The sequence below is a fragment of the Phycodurus eques genome, unplaced genomic scaffold (genome assembly GCF_024500275.1).
Source record: "Phycodurus eques isolate BA_2022a unplaced genomic scaffold, UOR_Pequ_1.1 contig_72, whole genome shotgun sequence".
Classification (NCBI taxonomy): domain Eukaryota; kingdom Metazoa; phylum Chordata; class Actinopteri; order Syngnathiformes; family Syngnathidae; genus Phycodurus; species Phycodurus eques.
The window spans coordinates 84,076-101,310 of record NW_026904069.1 but is presented as its reverse complement, the minus strand read 5'-3'; the positions used below and the strand labels follow the sequence as shown (position 1 = coordinate 101,310).

Below are 17,235 nucleotides of genomic sequence, written 5' to 3'. Positions count from 1 at the left end.
GCGACATGGAATCTTCGGGGAAAACAAAGGGCGGCGGGATATTCCTCTATATCAACGAGAAATGGTGTACGGACGTCACGGAGCTCAGCACACACTGCAGCCCGCATTTGGAGTCGCTGTAAACCATTCGACTCGCCACGTGAGTTCGCATCATTCATACTGGCTGGAGTCGACATTCCGCGTCAAGCTAACACGAACACCGCATTGCCAACGCTCGCCGAACAAGTCAACGTAATTGAAAAAAAACACCCGGACTCACCCCTCATTATTCTCTGGGACTTTAACAAAGCTAAACTCAACCATGAAATCCCTAAATACAAGCAGCACATCGACTGTCCTACCAGGGAAAATAATACTTTTGACCACTGCTACACTACGGTAAAAAACGCATACCGTGCTATACCTCGTGCAGCCCTGGGCTCGTCTGATCACTGCTTAATTCACTTAATACCGACGTACAGGCAAGAATTTAAATACGCGAAGCTTTCAGTGAAAACAGTCAAAAAGTGGACCAATGAAGCCAAGATGGAACTTCAAAGCTGTTTAGACTGCACAGAGTGGAGTGTCTTTGAAAATTCAGCTAGCAGCCTGGATGAATATACGGACACTGTTACATCCTATATCAGTTTCTGTGAAGATGTGTGTGTACCAACAAAATCATTTCGCACATTCAATAACAACAAGCCGTGGTTCACTGCTAAACTTAAGCAGCTTCGCCAAGCTAAGGAGGATGCATATCAGAGCGGGGACAGGGCCCTATATAATCGAGCTAGAACCCAGCTGACTAAAGAAATTAACATTGCAAAGATGAACTATGCAGCAAAGTTGGAAAAACAGTTGAGCACAAACGACTCTAAATCAGTCTGTCATGCATTCCAATCGCTGACTAATTACAAGCGACGATCCCCCCAAGCTGAGAACAATAGCACACGAGCCAACGACTTGAATACCTTCGACTGCAGATTTGAAAAGGACAGATGAACAAAGCGGCAGGCCCGCACCATGTGTCCCCCTCCTGCCTCAAAGTCTGCGCGGACCAGCTCGCTCCAGTCTTCAATCAGATGTTCAATAGATCTCTGGAACTGTGCCAAGTACCATCCTGTTTCAAACGTTCCACCATCATTCCAGTCCCCAAGAAACCTGCAATCTCTGGTCTGAATGACTACAGGCCTGTCCCTTTGACATCTGTGGTCATGAAGTCCTTTGAACGTCTCATGCTGGACCACCTCAAGAGTGTCACAGGTCCCCTGCTGGACCCCCTGCAGTTTGCCTACCAAGCGAACAGGTCTGCGGATGATGCAGTCAACATGGGACTGCACTTCATCCTAGAACACCTCGACAGTGCAGGGACCTATGCGATGATCCTGTTCGTGGACTTCAGCTCAGCGTTCAACACCATCATCCCTGAACTCCTTTCATCCAAGCTTCTCCAGCTCAGCGTCTCACCTGCCATCTGCCAGTGGATTTACAGCTTTCTGAAGGGCAGGACACAGCAGGTCAGGCTGGGGGAGGCCACCTCATCCACACGCAGCATCAGCACTGGGGCGCCCCAAGGTTGTGTCCTCTCTCCGCTGCTCTTCTCTCTCTACACGAACGACTGCACCTCAGCGAACCCGACTGTCAAACTCCTGAAGTTTGCAGATGACATGACTGTCATCAGCCTCATCAAGGACGGGGACGAGTCTGCATATCGACAGGTTGCGGAGCGGCTGGAGCTGTGGTGCGGCCGACAACCTGGAGCTGAACATGCTCAAGACTGTGAAGATGATCGTGGACTTCAGGAGGCACCCTTCGCCACAGCTGCCCCTCACGTTGTCCAGCTGCCTTCTGTCAACCGTGAGACCTTCAAGTTCCTGGGAATTACAGTCTCTCAGGACCTGAAGTGGGCGACCAACATCAACTCCGTCCTCAAAAAGGCCCAGCAGAAGATGTACTTCCTGCGGCTTCTGAGAAAGCACGGCCTGCCACCGGAGCTGCTGAGACAGTTCTACACAGCGGTAATCGAATCAGTCCTGTGTTCTTCCATTACAGTCTGGTTTGGTGCTGCTACAAAAAAGGACAAACTCCGACTGCAACAGACAATCAAAACTGCTGAAAGGATTGTCGGTACCCCCCTACCCACCCTTGAGGACTTGCACGCTGCCAGAACTAAGACAAGGGCGTGCAAAATCCTCTCGGACCCTCCGCCCCCCGGTCACCAGCTCTTCCAGCTCCTTCCCTCAGGTAGGCACTACCGATCAATGCAAACTAGAACTAGTAGACATTCCAACAGCTTCTTCCCTCTTGCGATTAACTTCTTAAACACCTGACCGACAATTCCATTACAACATGCTGGCAATTTTTTGACTTGAGTTCATTGTCACATTTCTGTGGGGCCAATTATGTATTACTCGTGCACTCACTGTAGTTGTCTCGCCATGCTGGACTATTTGCATATACTGGCCACTCATGCCAGAGTAGCATCTGCTCCATTTGCACACTGATTGAGGCGTATCTGTAACATTTGCACAACCAACACTGTCCCAGATTATCGCACTACTCGTCATTTTAAACGTCATACACTCCTTGAAGTCTCAGCGCCCTTTGCACATTGGTCATTGCACTGGACTATTGCAATATTAGTCATTCGAACTGCTCTCAGTGCTAGAGGAGTCTGCATCTTTTTGCACACTTGTTTTTTGTCAATGTCAATTGTCAAAATTTTTTTTAAAAATAAACATTTTTTTTTTACCGGCATTACCAGATAACTAGCAACTCTTTACTGCTCAGTGACTGTTTTCTTTTTTTGTCAATGTCTTTCTGTCTCCAAAGTGTTCTGTAAATTGACTGTCTGTTGTCGTAGTAGAGCGGCTCCAACTACCGGAGACAGATTTCTTGCGTGTTTTTTGGACATACTTGGCAAATAAAGATGATTCTGATTCTGATTCTGAGACGAGGTTCAAATTCAGCGCAAGCGACCCGACACTGAATAAACAGGTACTCGAAAGACAGAACATCAGATTAAAAAACAGGTATGCTTCTGACTGAGATACCCAAGGTCAAAGTCAGAAAGTGAGAGGTGCATCAATGAATATGTGGTGGGTGTTTTGAAGTGTTCAAGTGTCTGAGTCAAAGTACCTGCGTGATAGTTAGTGAACAACAGTTTAAAAATTATGTCATCTGAACAGGTAACTCAAACAGGGACTTGAACCCTGGACTCTCAGATTAAAAGTTTTATGCTCAACCGACTGAGCTATGCAGGAGCTAGAGTAAACCAGGGCGTGAACTGAGGAGACGAGGTGCAAATTAAGCGCAAGCAAGAAATTTGACACTGACAAAACAGGTACTTGCAAGACAGAACATCAGATTAAAAACCTGGTATGCGAATGACCGAGATACCCAAGGTCAAAGTCAGAAAGTGAGAGGTGCATCGATGAATATGTGGTGGGTGTTTGGAAGTGTTCAAGTATCTGAGTCAAAGTACCTGCATGATAGTTAGTGAACAACTTCTTAACATTTATGTCGCCTGAACCGGGACTTGAACCCTGGACCCTCAGATTAAAAATCTGATTCTCTACCGACTGAGCTATCCAGGCTCTACAGTTGGTGAGCGATTGAGGTGAGGAGACGAGGTTCAAATTAAGCGCACGCAAATCTGACTGAAAAAACAGGTACTCGAAAGACAGAACATCAGATTAAAAGGTTAGTATGTGAATGACCGAGATACCCAAGGTCAAAGTCAGAAAGTGAGAGGTGCATCGATGAATATGTGGTGGGTGTTTTGAAGTGTTCAAGTGTCTGAGTGAAAGTCCCTGCGTAATATTTAGAGAACAACTTCTTCAGAAATATGTCATCTAAACAGGGACTTGAACCCTGGCGCCTCAGATTAAAAGTCTGATGCTCTACCGACTGAGTTATCCAGGTTCGACAGTCAATGAGGGAGTGAAGTGAGCAGACGAGATTCAAATTAAGCGCAAGCAAATTTGACACTGACTAAACAGGTACTCGAAAGACAGAACATCAGATTAAAAGCCAAGTATGTGAATGACCGAGATACCCAAGGTCAAAGTCAGAAAGTGAGAGGTGCATCGATGAATATATGGTGGGTGTTTGGAAGTATTCAAGTGTCTGAATTAAAGTCCCTGCGTGATATTTAGTGAACAACTGCTTAAGAATTCGCTCACCTGAACAGGTAACTCAAACAGAGACTTGAACCCTGGACCATCAGATTAAAAGTCTAATGCTCAACCGACTGAGCTATCCAGGAGTTAGAGTAAATGAGGGAGTGAGCTGCGGAGAGACGATGTTCAAATTAAGCCGCAAGCGACCGACACTTGAATAAACAGGTACTCGAAAGACAGAACATCAGATTAAAAGACATGTATGCTACTGACATGAGATACCCAAGGACAAAGTGAGAGTGTGTGGTGCATAGATGAACGTGTTGGGTGTTTTGAAGTGTTCAAGTGTCTGAGTGAAAATGCAGCCCTATGGGCGGCACAAGTCAGTGCAAACTGTTGGCCGGTCCCAAGCCCGGATAAATGCAGAGGGTTCCGTCAGGAAGGTCATCCGGTTTAAAACTTTGCCAAACAAATATGAGCGTTCATCCAAAGAATTCCATACCGGATCGGTCGTGGCCCGGGTTAACAACGTCTGCCACCGGTGCCGTCAACCTGCAGGGCACCGTTGGAAATTCAGCGACTGTGGGTCGAAGTCGAGTTGGAAAGCGGGTTCTTCGGCAGAAAGAGAAAAGGAAAGCACAGAACCTCCAACTTAATGTGGGGACTTTGAATGTTGGGACTATGACAGGAAAATCTCGGGAGTTGATTGACATGATGATTAGGAGAACGTTTGATGTGTTGTGTGTCCAGGAGACCAGGTGGAAAGGCAGTAAGGCTAGAAGCTTCTGGGCAGGGTTTCAATTATTTTACCATGGTGGAGGTGGGGAGAGAAATGGCGTCGGGGTTATTTTAAAAGAAGAGTTGGGTAAGAATGTCTTGGAGGTAAAAAGAGTATCAGATCGAGTGATGAGGCTGAAACTTGAAATTGAGGGTGCTGTGTGTAATGTGATTAGTGGCTATGCTCCACAGGTAGGATGTGACCTAGAGGTGAAAGAGAAATTCTGGAAAGAGCTCGACGAAGTAGTTCTGAGCATCCCAGACAGAGAGAGAGTCGTAATTGGTGCAGATTGTACTGGACATGTTGGTGAAGGTAATAGGGGTGATGAAGAAGTGATGGGTAAGTACGGCATCCAGGAAAGGAACTTGGAGGGACAGATGGTGGTAGACTTTGCAACACGGATGCAAATGGCTGTAGTGAGTGAACACTTTTTTCCAGAAGAGGCATGAACATTGGGTGACCTCCAAGAGCGGAGGTAGAAGCACGCAGGTGGATTACATCTTGTGCAGACGATATAATCTGAAGGAGGTTACCAACTGTAAGGTAGTGGTAGGGGAGAGTGTGGCAGGACAGCATAGGATGGTGGTGTGTAAGATGACTCTGGTGGTGGGGAGGAAGATTAGGAAGACAAAGGCAGAGAAGAGAACCATGTGGTGGAAGCTGAGACAGGACAAGTGTTGTGCAGCTTTTCAGGAAGAGGTGAGACAGGCTCTCGGTGGACGGGAGGAGTTTACAGAAGACTGGACCGCTGCAGCCAAGGTGATCAGAGAGGCAGGCAGGAGAGTACTTGGTGTATCTTCTGGCAGGAAAGGAGAGAAGGAGACTTGGTGGTGGAACCACACAGGAAATCATACAAGGAAAAAGGTTAGCTAAGAAGAAGTAGGACACTGAGAGGACCGAGAAGAGGCGAAAGGAATACATTGAGATGCGACACAGGGCAAAGGTAAAGGTGGCAAAGGCCAAACAAGAGGCATATGATGACATGTATGTCAGGTTGGACACTAAAGAAGGAGAAAATAATCTATACAGGCTGGCCAGACAGAGGGACAGAGATGGGAAGGATGTGCAGCAGGTTTGGGTGATTAAGGATAGAGATGGAAATATGTTGACTGGTGCCAGCAGTGTGCTAGCTAGATGGAAATAATACTTCGGAGAGTTGATGAAATGAGTTGATGAAAATGAGAGAGAATTGAGAGTAGAAGAGTGTGGTGGACCAGGAAGTGGCAATGATTAGTAAGGGGGAAGTTCGAAAGGCATTAAAGAGGATGAAAAATGGAAAGGCAGTTGGTCCTTATGAGATTCCTGTGGAGGTATGGAAGCATCTACGAGTGGTGGCTGTGGAGTTCTTGACCAGCTTGTTCAATAGAATTCTTGTGCGTGAGAAGAAGCCTGAGGAATGGAGGAAAAGTGTGCTGGTGCCCATTTTTAAGAACAAAGGTGATGTGCAGAGCTGTGGGAACTATCGAGGAATAAAGTCGATGAGCCACACAATGAAGTTATGGGAAAGAGTCGTGGAGGCTAGAATCAGGACAGAAGTGAGTATTTGCGAGAAACAGTATGGTTTCATGCCTAGAAACAGTACCACAGATGCATTATTTGCCTTGAGTATGTTGATGGAAAAGTACAGAGAAGGTCAGAAGGAGATACATTGTGTCTTTCTCGAACTAGAGAAGGCCTATGATAGAGTACCCAGAGAGGAACTGTGGTACTGCATGCGGAAGTCTGGCGTGGCAGAGAAGTATGTTAGAATAATACAGGACATGTACAAGGGCAGCAGGACAGCGGTGAGGTGTGCTGTAGGTGTGACAGATGAATTTAAGGTGGAGGTGGGACTGCATCAGGGATCAGCCCTGACCCCCTTCCTTTTTGCAGTGGTGATGGATAGGCTGACAGATGAGGTTAGACTGGAATCCCCGTGGACCATGATGTTTGCAGATGACATTGTGATCTGCAGTGAAAGCAGTGAGCAGCTGGAGGAACAGTTAGAAAGATGGAGGCATGCAGTGGAAAAAGAGGAATGAAGATTAGCCGAAGTAAGACATAATATATGTGCATGAATGAGTTGGGGTGGTGGGGGAAGAAGTGAGGCTACAGGGAGAAGAGATAGCAAGGGTGGAGGACTTTAAATACTTGGGGTCAACCGTCCAGAACAATGGGGAGTGTGGTCAGGAAGTGAAGTAACGGGTCCAAGCAGGTTGGAACGGGTGGAGGAAGGTGTCAGGTGTGTTATGTGACAGAAGAGTCTCTGCTAGGATGAAGGGCGAAGTTTATAAAACAGTGGTGAGGCCAGCCATGATGTACGGAATTAGAGACAGTGGCACTGAAGAGACAACAGGAAGCAGAGCTGGAGGTGGCAGGAAATGAAGACTGTTGAGGTTCGCTCTCGGAGTGACCAGGTTGGATAAAATCAGAAATGAGCTCATTCAGAGGGACAGCCAAGGTTCGATGTTTTGGAGACAAAGTTAGAGAGAGCAGACTTTGATGGTTTGGACACGTCCAGAGGAGAAATAGTGAGGATATTGGTAGAAGGATGATGAAGATGGAGCTGCCAGGCAAGAGAGCTAGAGGAAGACCAAAGAGAAGGTTGATGGATGTTGTGAGGGAAGACATGATGGCAGTTGATGTTCGAGAGGAGGATGCAGGAGATAGGCTTCCATGGAAAAGGATGACGCCGATTCTGTTCACAACTTTTATGGACAGAATTTCTAGGCGCAGCCAAGGCATAGAGGGGGTCCGGTTTGGTGGCCTCAGTATTGCATCTCTGCTTTTTGCTGATGATGTGGTTCTGTTGGCTTAATCAAGCCGTGAGCTCCAACTCTCACTGGAGCAGTTCACAGCCGAGTGTGAAGCGGCTGGGATGAGAATCAGCACCTACAAATCTGAGACCATGGTCCTCAGTCGGAAAAGGGTGGCATGCCCTTTCCAGGTCGGGGATGAGATCCTGCAAAAAGTGGAGGAGTTCAAGTATCTTGGGGTCTTGTTCACGAGTGAGGGAAGAATGGAACGGGAGATCGACAGGCGGATCGGTGCAGCATCTGCAGTGATGCGGACTTTGTATCGGTTCGTTGTGGTAAAGAAGGAGCTAAGCCGAAAGGCGACGCTCTCAATTTACCGGTCGATCTACGTTCCTACCCTCACCTATGGTCATGAGCTGTGGGTCGTGACCGCTGCTCCACCACATCGAGAGGAGCCAGATGAGGTGGCTGGGGCATCTGATTCGGATACCTCCCGCACGCCTCCCTGGTGAGGTGGCGTCTCCTCCCCCCGGGAGGAGACCCCGGGGACATCCCAGGACACGCTGGAGAGACTACATCCTTCGGCTGGCCTGGGAACGCCTCGGGATCCCCCCGCCAAGAGCTGGATGAAGTGGTTGGGGAGAGCAAGTCTGGACGTCCCTGCTAAAGCTACTGCCCCCCGCGACCCGACCTCGGATAAGCGGTAGAAAATGGATGGATAAATTTTTTTTGACTGCACGTTGGTCGGCTGGTTAGCACATCTGCCTCACAGTTCTAGGGACCGGGGTTAAAATCCCGGCCCCGCCTGTGTGGAGTTTGCATGTCCCCCCGTGCCTGCATGGCTTTTCTCCGGGCACTCCGGTTTCCTCCCACATTCCAAAAACATGCATTCTTGGTTCACCAAAGACTCTAAATTGCCCGTAGGTGCCAATGATTGTTTTTCTATGTGTACTGCGATTGGCTGGTGACTAGTTCAGGGTGTACCCCGCCTCCCGCCTGAAGATCGCTGGGATAGTCCAGCACGCCCGCGAACCTCGTGAGGAGAAGCGGTAAAAAGAAAATGGATGAATTTTTCTTCTTTATTCAATGTTAAATTTCCTTTTCTGCTATCATTTTGCAGCTCTCAGAGGGGACTGGTACTACTTTGCTGGGAGAGCCATTGCAGTGAGCTTGGTACATGGAGGTCCACCACCAAACTTCCTTTTCCCAGTACTATTTAGTCTTTTGGTCAATGGTTCAGCAAATCAAAATGTCGAAGATATAGCTGACACCGAACTCATGGATAAAGTAAAAAAGGTAATTTGGTAGTTGTTACATCTTAAACTGCATTGCAATTACTTTACATTGCAAAGTTCTCGTTTTCCAATTTGAAAGGTGAAGCGACCCACCTTTTACTTTGAATGCCACCACTGCTGAATTGGCAAGTGTTGATAGCAAAGTGCATTTCCCTTTTTACTTATTGCAACATTAGGGAACAGTGCGCAGTTAGGAAAGCATTTTGTGAAACAAGGTTGTTTGGAAGCAGCACCTTTTATTTGTTAAATTCAATGACAGTTTTGCAGTAACATATTAATCCTAAAGGGAATATTTAATTTCTTGTCGAAAATTTGTGCACAGTATTAAGATTTTAAGGGTAGCGTTTAAAGGGCAACTTTCAGAGTTTTGAATGTCTTTGCCTTTCTCCCCCTGTCTGGAGAATTTTGGGTTAAAAAATTATTCACCCAGCCCTGTTGTCAAAATTTAATAAGACTTGAATGAAGCTGCCATAAGTCCCTCTGCTTGTCCTTGTAATGCTAGGTATCTGAAAGTACGCTTGATGACCTCGAGAAGTCAAAAAAATCCTTTGCTCGACTACTTGGCCAATGCAGGATGTTTGAGGCCTATGCAGTCGATTACAGAAAAGGCTCTGCTGGTACATGACATTGTCATGTTTCAGGTCATTCACAGGGTTCAAGGCCCATTTCAGAGGTATGCAGTAAAAGCTGTTGTACACTTTTCTCTTCCGGGTATGCCAGCACGGTTTAAGACGACTGTCACTAAATTTATTTATTTATATATTTATTTTTAAGTACTTTAACCGACTGTTTAGTTCTAACAGAAGAAGAGGGGCCATCCAAACTTGAGAAAATCTTGGCCTTCACAACAGGAGCATCTGTGGTACCACCTATTGGCTTTACTCCAACTCCTTCTGTCCAGTTCCTTCATCAAGGAGATAATGATGCTTTTTCTCTGTTCCCTCTTGCCAACACGTGCATTAATTGCATAAAGTTGCCATTATATGCCTCTTACGAACTGTTTAAGTTCGACTTTGCGTTTGGGAACACATATGGGTTTGGCCGAGCATGAACATGTTATTCTCAAATGTGAAAGTACATGGCTAAGAAATCTACAGAAGTAACAAAATTTTTTTAAGCATTTTTGTAACAAAAATCAGACAATTTTCATTAAGTTGACCTCTAATCACAAACTCTTGAGAGGGGAAAAAAACAAAACCCTTGGTCTTCTTTAACAGATGTATAGTCAATGTTCAGTCATTGAATAAAGTTCAGAAGTGAACAGAAAATATCTATTCCATGGTTACCATCATTTTCGAGTGGGTTCAGTTGTTGAATCATGTTCATTGTAATGTCATCCATTTATGTATTAATTTCTGGAATCACCACATTATTATTAGTTTGCAGTTCAGGTAATGGGCCTTCTTGATCAACGCCAAAGTAGTTATTAGCATCAAAGACACTGTTAATGGCTGGATGGATTCCTGCATTGTTAATAACACCATTGATTGATAAATTCAGTTGTTGCTCTTTCAATTCTTGGCAGATACACATAGTGCAGGCCAAATAGATGTATCTATCTATCTATCTTAAAATAAATCTCCCACAAAGATGTATGCGAGCATTTGAGATGGAAATGTGAAAGGATTTGAGGATATTTTATGAATGGATTTTAGGATGGTATGTGAATAGATCTGACATGTTCATGTGAGCGTGTATTTATGAGTTGAAAAGTGGTTTCAAAATAAAATATGGCTTTGACCAACAGCGATAAAGTGCAATTGTAAGCCTAACTTAAGCAGTAGCGTTACATAGCATTATACTGTATAGTCCATACATATATATTTATAATGTATATATGTCGTATACTTGTTGATTATTGTGTTTCAATAACACTTTTCCTCATTGATTTAAAATGAGTGCTTTTAAAGTGAAAGTGCTGACGGATATGACGTAATGGTCGGCCAATCAGAAGCCGTGTCGTGTGTGACGTAGTACGAGGCTGGCTCGTCTATCAAGAGCGAGACACCATTATTTCGTCGCGGATTCTGGCGAATAAATGTGCCTTTCGGGCTAAAGCGCAGTGGACATGTGTTTACTCCTGGACTCAAGGCAGAGTTTCAACACCGCTGCGTTACAATCTGAAACGTATACGTTTCGTTGCAGGCAAGACTCGTGCGGATGAGAGTGTTTGAGTAGTCCTTATGAGAGCCATTCAGTAGTTTGTGTGTGTGTGAAAGCATTTGAATAGTAAGTGTGAGAGCCAATCCTGAATAATGTCCCTAACGGCCTCTCATACTCAAGGCAACCAACTCGGCTTGGAGTCGGGCTGCCACACTCTGCTGCTCCCTCGCTGGGAACAGACATGACATCAAGAATAGAAACGGGGGTTTCATTTCTCTGTGGATCATTGGTTTATGGGTATGATTCTCATTTTGGGTTCGAGAGGTTCTGGACGAGCCCTCCTTCAAAACATTGTTTGTAATCTATCTGCTGCATTTTTAACTATCTTGTCATACGGTGGCCCATGTGACTAGCTATGAGGTCATAAGCTCCTCAGTGTGGTTTGTTGTTCATGGGGTATGATTCTCACTTGGGGTGTGAGCGGTTCCTCCTGGAAAAGGCCATTTTCAGTGCCGTCACGTGAAAAGTAATGCGGCCTACTGTGCATCCTGTGGCTTGTTGGTCTAGCGGTGTGATTCTCGCTTTGGGTATGAGTGGTCCCGGTTTCAATTCCTGAATGAGTCCCCCTAAGGAAACATCTGAGGTGGATTAGTATGGTGCAATAATAAAAGTGTGTTCTCTCAAGGTGACCTGTGTAACAAGTGAAGTGGTCATTGAGGAGTCATGTTTTGGTTGATGGGTATGATTCTTGCTGAGAGAAGCTCAACCGTGTATTTTAAGATCTGTGGTTATTGGCTTCCTTGTCATATGGTTGCCCATGTGACAAGTTATGAAGTCATCTGCTCTTCTGTGTTGGTTGTTGGTCTCGGGCCATACTTCTCACAAAATCTTGCCGTTTCTCTGGCAGACACTACTCGACATTTATTCCGATAGCACCCTATCCCGTCTTTTACCATCACTGGGCTTAATCTTGTCAAGTCAAACACTGTCCGAGAGGTGGAAGCAGAAAACGTGTCACCAGTCAACGCGACGGGACACACCAATGTCTTTTTTCTCTGCGTGCGAGTGCGTGTGAGATATTGTGGGGGGACAAAATGACGACAAACGTGTTCGTCACTGGTGCTCGGGAGAGAATGTTCATTGAAGGATTGCTTGAGGTATGTTTACGTACTTTTCATACGATACGGCTTGCAAGCAGGCAACAAAATGTTATGTACCCGAGCAAGCGCAAGCAAGTACGGTTGTACGTAAGCATGCCAGCGTTCTGTCGAATCATGCCCTAAAGCTTCAGTAAACATTGGTTTGTGCGTTAGAATAAATGTTAACAACGGCGCGCAAGTATTTTGTCAACGGCAAGCCAGGGAGGTGATGCGCCGGTCACAATACGCAAGCCTTCTGGTCTCCGTCAAGTTGCGCTGCCGCAACTTGTGACATGTCACACTGCACAGAAGATATCCAAAAACAAATCAAATTTGCCAGTTCATTTTGGCGTCGTAGGGCCATATCGTTTGTCGTGGCTTATGTCACACGACAAGAAGTTTTGTCGTTCCTGACATATGTCCTGGAAAATCGGCTGCGATAGCTAATCGGGCCAATATTGGGGCTTGAATCCTTTTGTTTGATTAAGGCATAAGAAGATTATTCTCTCAGCCAATGAATTGCAGTTGTTGGCTTAAATTATTTCAGAGCTCTGCTTTCCACATTTTTCATGTCAAGGTTGGCTATGATAGGGAATGCCGGGGATCCCATTTTTTTACTTCCTTGGTCGGGCTTACATTTCCCAATAAAATTCCACTTAAAAAAGAAGGGCTTTTCAGGTTGTGTGGCCGAGCGGTCCATGGCGCTGGATTAAGGCTCCAGTCTCTCAGGAGGTGTGGGTTTAAATCCCACCACTGCCAGTTCCTTGTCAATATAGTTAATGTCTTACTATTTTGTCATTGGCTCCGACAAGGCGTTGAGGACTAGATATTTTTGGCCACAAAAAAGTCGAGCTCTTTGCCGTTCTGTTTGGACTGTTTGCTTGTTGCCGTAAAATATTATTTCCCCTGAAAGTGTTTGCCTTCATGTCATCTCCTTTGTCTTTCACGCTGAACTGTCGTGCCGGATTTATGGGTACTTACACAGTGATTTTAAATTGACAGAACTGAATAAATTCCGATTTTATTTTCCAGTAAGAAGTGAATTGAGGAAAGGGTCACTACACGTGGGCCTCAGCCAAAGAGTTGACAAGTCTTAATTGCACAATATTCTCACGAAGAGTAAAACGTAAAATGTCTTGTTTCTGTGTGTGCGAACTAAACCCAGTGATGGAAAACACAACATCCTATGAGCAGACATATGATAACAGAAAACAATCTCCAGATAGCAGAGGATGGTTTCAATCCTTCGAACTCTGGGTTATGGGGCCAGCACGCTTCCGCTGTACCACTCTGCTCTTTAGTCATTGGCATTGGTATGTACTCTTTTACCGTTTGACAAATATCAGGCAGCCGCCAGCAACAGGGCTGTTCCGGTTGTCTCATGGCTGGATCAGGTTACAAGACAAATTTGGTCTTTCCTGATTCATGATGGCGCCTACCAGTGTGGTCGCCTCAGTTACGCGCTCTCTAGTATTGTTTTTGTTTTTGTGTTTTTCGTTCGTCTTTGGAGACATTACATGACTCACTTACACAAGGGGAGGCTTGCTAACCATCAGGGAGGCTACTCCGGACTTTCTTTCATCAACTTTTGCAAATCCGCTCAGTTTTTTCCCCGAGTTACTCACCGGAGCGGCGTCCGCGGTCTTCTGCGCATGGAGCCGGAGGCGACGCCACAGAGGGAAGCGAACCGGCTTCCAGGTGAAACTCTGCATGAGAGGATACAGATTGGGGTTCCCGTCGATCCACCTCACGAATACACGCTCCCTACCCAACAAAATGGACGAGCTTCATCTCCTGATAAAGACCAGTAAAGACTTGGGATGTTCCGCCGCCATGTGCTTTACGGAAACCTGGCTTTGCGACGCTGTCCCCCATGGCGCAGTCATGCTTCCCGGCTTCCATATTCACCGAGCAGACCGCGACATGGAATCATCGGGGAAAACAAAAAACAAAAGGAGGCGGGATATGCTTCTATATCAACGAAAAATGGTGTACGGACGTCACAGAGCTCAACACACACTGCAGCCCGCATTTGGAGTCGCTGTTTTTGAACTGTAAGCCATTCTACTCACCGCGTGAGTTCGCATCATTCATTCTTGCTGGCGCCTATATTCTGCCTCAAGCTAACACCAACGCCGCACTGCTAACGCTCACGAAATTGAAAAAAAAAAACACCCGGACTCACCCCTCATTATTCAACCACGAACTCCCTAAATACAAGCATTACATCGATTCACCTACCAGGGAAAATAACATTTTAGACCACTGTTATACTACGCTAAAAAATGCATACCGTGCTATACCTCGTGCCACCCTGGGCTCGTCTGATCACTGCTTAATTCACTTAATACCGACATACAGGCAAGAACTTAAATGCGCGAAAAATGTACCATCAGTCATTTCACACTTTCAACAACAACAAGCCGTGGTTTACTGCCAAACTTAAGCAGCTTCGCCAAGCTAAGGAGGACGCATATCAGAGCGGGGACAGGGCCCTGTATAATGGAGCTAGAAACCAGCTGACTAAAGAAATTAACATTGCAAAGAGCAACTATGCAGCAAAGTTGGAAAAACAGTTTAGCGCGAAGGACTCGAAATAAGTCTGACATGCATTCCAATCGGTGACTAATTACAAGCGACAATCCCTCCAAGCTGAGAACAATAGCACACTAGCCAACGACTTGAATACCTTCAACTGCAGATTTGAATAGGACACTTTCACACCCCACACCCACCCAGCCGCATCACCGACCCCTATCACACCATCGACTTCTGCGTTAACCATCCACGAACAGGATGTGAGGCGCATCTTCAAACAACAAAAGATTAACAAAGTGGCAGGCCCAGACCATGTTGCCCCATCCTGCCTCAAAGTCTGCGCGGACCAGATCGCGCCAGTCTTCACTTAGATCTTCAATAGATCTCTGGAACTGTGCGAAGTACCATCCTGTTTCAAACGCACCACCATCATTCCAGTCCCCAAGAAACCTGCAATCTCGGGTCTAAATGACTACATCTCTGTCGCCTTGACATCTGTGGTTATGAAGTCCTTTGAACGTATCGTGCTGGACCACCTCAAGAGCGTCACAGGTCCCCTGTTGGATCCCCTGCAGTTTGCCTACCGAGCGAACAGGTCTGCGGATGATGCAGTCAACATGGGACTGCACGTCATCCTAGAACACCTCGACAGTGCAGGGACCTACGCGATGATCTTGTCAGTGGACTTCAGCTCAGCGTTCAACACCATCATCCCTGAACTCCTTTCATCCAAGCTTCTCCAGCTCACCGTCTCACCTGCCATCTGCCAGTGGATTTAGAGCTTTCTGATGGGCTGGACACAGCAGGTGAGGCTGGGGGAGGCCACCTCATCCACACGCAGCATCAGCACTGGGGCGCCCCAAGGTTGTGTCCTCTCTCTGCTGCTCTTCTCTCTCTACACGAACAACTGCACCTCCGCGCACCCGGCTGTCAAACCCCTGAAGTTTGCAGATGACACCACTGTCATCGGCCTCATCAAAGACGGTGACGAGTCTGCATATCGACAGGAAGCGGCTGTGCGTGAGAATAAATGTTAACAACGGCGCGCAAGTATGTTGACAACGGCAAGCCAGGGAGGCGATGCGCTGGCCACAATACGCAATTCTACTGGTCTCCGTCAAGTTGCGCTGCCGGAGAGTTGTCGTTGACTTGTCACACTCCACGGAAGATATCCCCCAAAAAAAATCCAATTTGCCAGACATCACTTTGGCGTCGTAGGGCCAAATCGTTTTTTGTGGCTTATGTCACACGACAAGAAGTTTTGTCGTTCCTGACATATGTCGGGACACGATCTGGAAAATCGGCTGCGATAGCTAATCGGGCCAATATCAGGGCTAAAATCCTTTAGTTTGATCTTGGCATAAGAAGATTGTTCTCTCAGCCAATGAATTGCAGTTGTTAGCTTTAATGATTTTAGAGCTCTGCTTTCCACATTTTTCATGTCAAGGTTGGCTATGAAAGGGAATGCTGGGGATCCCATTTTACTTCCTTGGTCGGGCTTACATTTGCGAATAAAATTCCCCTTAGAAAAATGGGGTTTGCAGGTAGTGTGGCCGAGCGGTCCAAGGCGCTGGATTTAGACTCCAGTCTCTCAGGAGGCGTGGGTTCAAATCCCACCACTGCCAGTTCTATGTTAATATAGTTGCTGTCTATTTTGTCATTGTCTCCGACAAGACATATTTGGCATTTCCCGATGGCACTATGTCAGACTACTGCCATCAAATCTTGACGTTTCTCGGGCAGACAGTGGCAACAATACACAACATTTATTCCGATAGCACCCTATCCCTTTTACCATCACTGGGCTTTATCTTGTCAAATCAAACACTGTCCAAGAGGTGGAAGCAGAAAAAGTGTCACCGGTCAACGCAACGGGACACACTCGTTACGATGGCGACGACAGCAACAATGTGCATCGGCAATGTCTTGTTTCTGTGTGCATGTGCGTGTGAGTGACTGTGTCGGGACAAAATGTGGAAAAACCTGTTCGTTACTGGTGCTCTGGAGAGAACGTTCATTGAACGATTGCTTGAGGTATGTTCACGTACTTTTCAAACAATATGGCTCGCAAGCAGGCAACATTTGATGTACCCTAGCAAGCGCAAGCACGTACGGTTGCACGTAAACATGCCGGCGTTCCGTCGAATCATGCCCAAAAGCATCGGTAAACATTGGTTTGTGCGTGAGAATAAATGTTAACAACGACGCACAAGTATTTTGTCAATGGCAAGCCAGGGAGGTGATGCGCCGGTCACAATATGCAATCCTTCTGGTTTCCGTCAAGTTGCACTGTCGGAGAGTTGTCGTTGACATGTCACACTGCACAGGCATAAGAAGATTATTCTCTCAGCCAATGAATTGCAGTTGTTGGCTTAAATTATTTCCGAGCTCTGCTTTCCACATTTTTCATGTCAAGGTTGGCTATGATATGGAATAACTGGGAACCCATAACACATCATACTTACTTCGGTCGGGCTTACATTTGCCAAAAAATTACACTTACAAAGATGGGGTTTGCAGCAAGTGTGGCCGCCCGGTCCAAGACGC

At 46.3% G+C, this 17,235-nt stretch overlaps 4 non-coding genes across 4 annotated transcripts; 1 reads left to right on the top strand and 3 right to left on the bottom strand.

Annotated features, from left to right (window-relative positions):
* Positions 1-3,502: 3,502 nt before the first annotated feature.
* Positions 3,503-3,575, bottom strand: trnak-uuu (transfer RNA lysine (anticodon UUU)). The gene has a single exon. It is a non-coding gene; the product is annotated as a tRNA-Lys (tRNA).
* Positions 3,576-3,830: 255 nt separating this feature from the next.
* Positions 3,831-3,903, bottom strand: trnak-uuu (transfer RNA lysine (anticodon UUU)). The gene has a single exon. It is a non-coding gene; the product is annotated as a tRNA-Lys (tRNA).
* A 270-nt stretch (positions 3,904-4,173) lies between these two features.
* On the bottom strand, positions 4,174-4,248 carry trnak-uuu (transfer RNA lysine (anticodon UUU)). The gene has a single exon. It is a non-coding gene; the product is annotated as a tRNA-Lys (tRNA).
* Positions 4,249-16,231: 11,983 nt separating this feature from the next.
* Positions 16,232-16,313, top strand: trnal-uag (transfer RNA leucine (anticodon UAG)). Its single transcript has one exon. It is a non-coding gene; the product is annotated as a tRNA-Leu (tRNA).
* Positions 16,314-17,235: the final 922 nt, after the last annotated feature.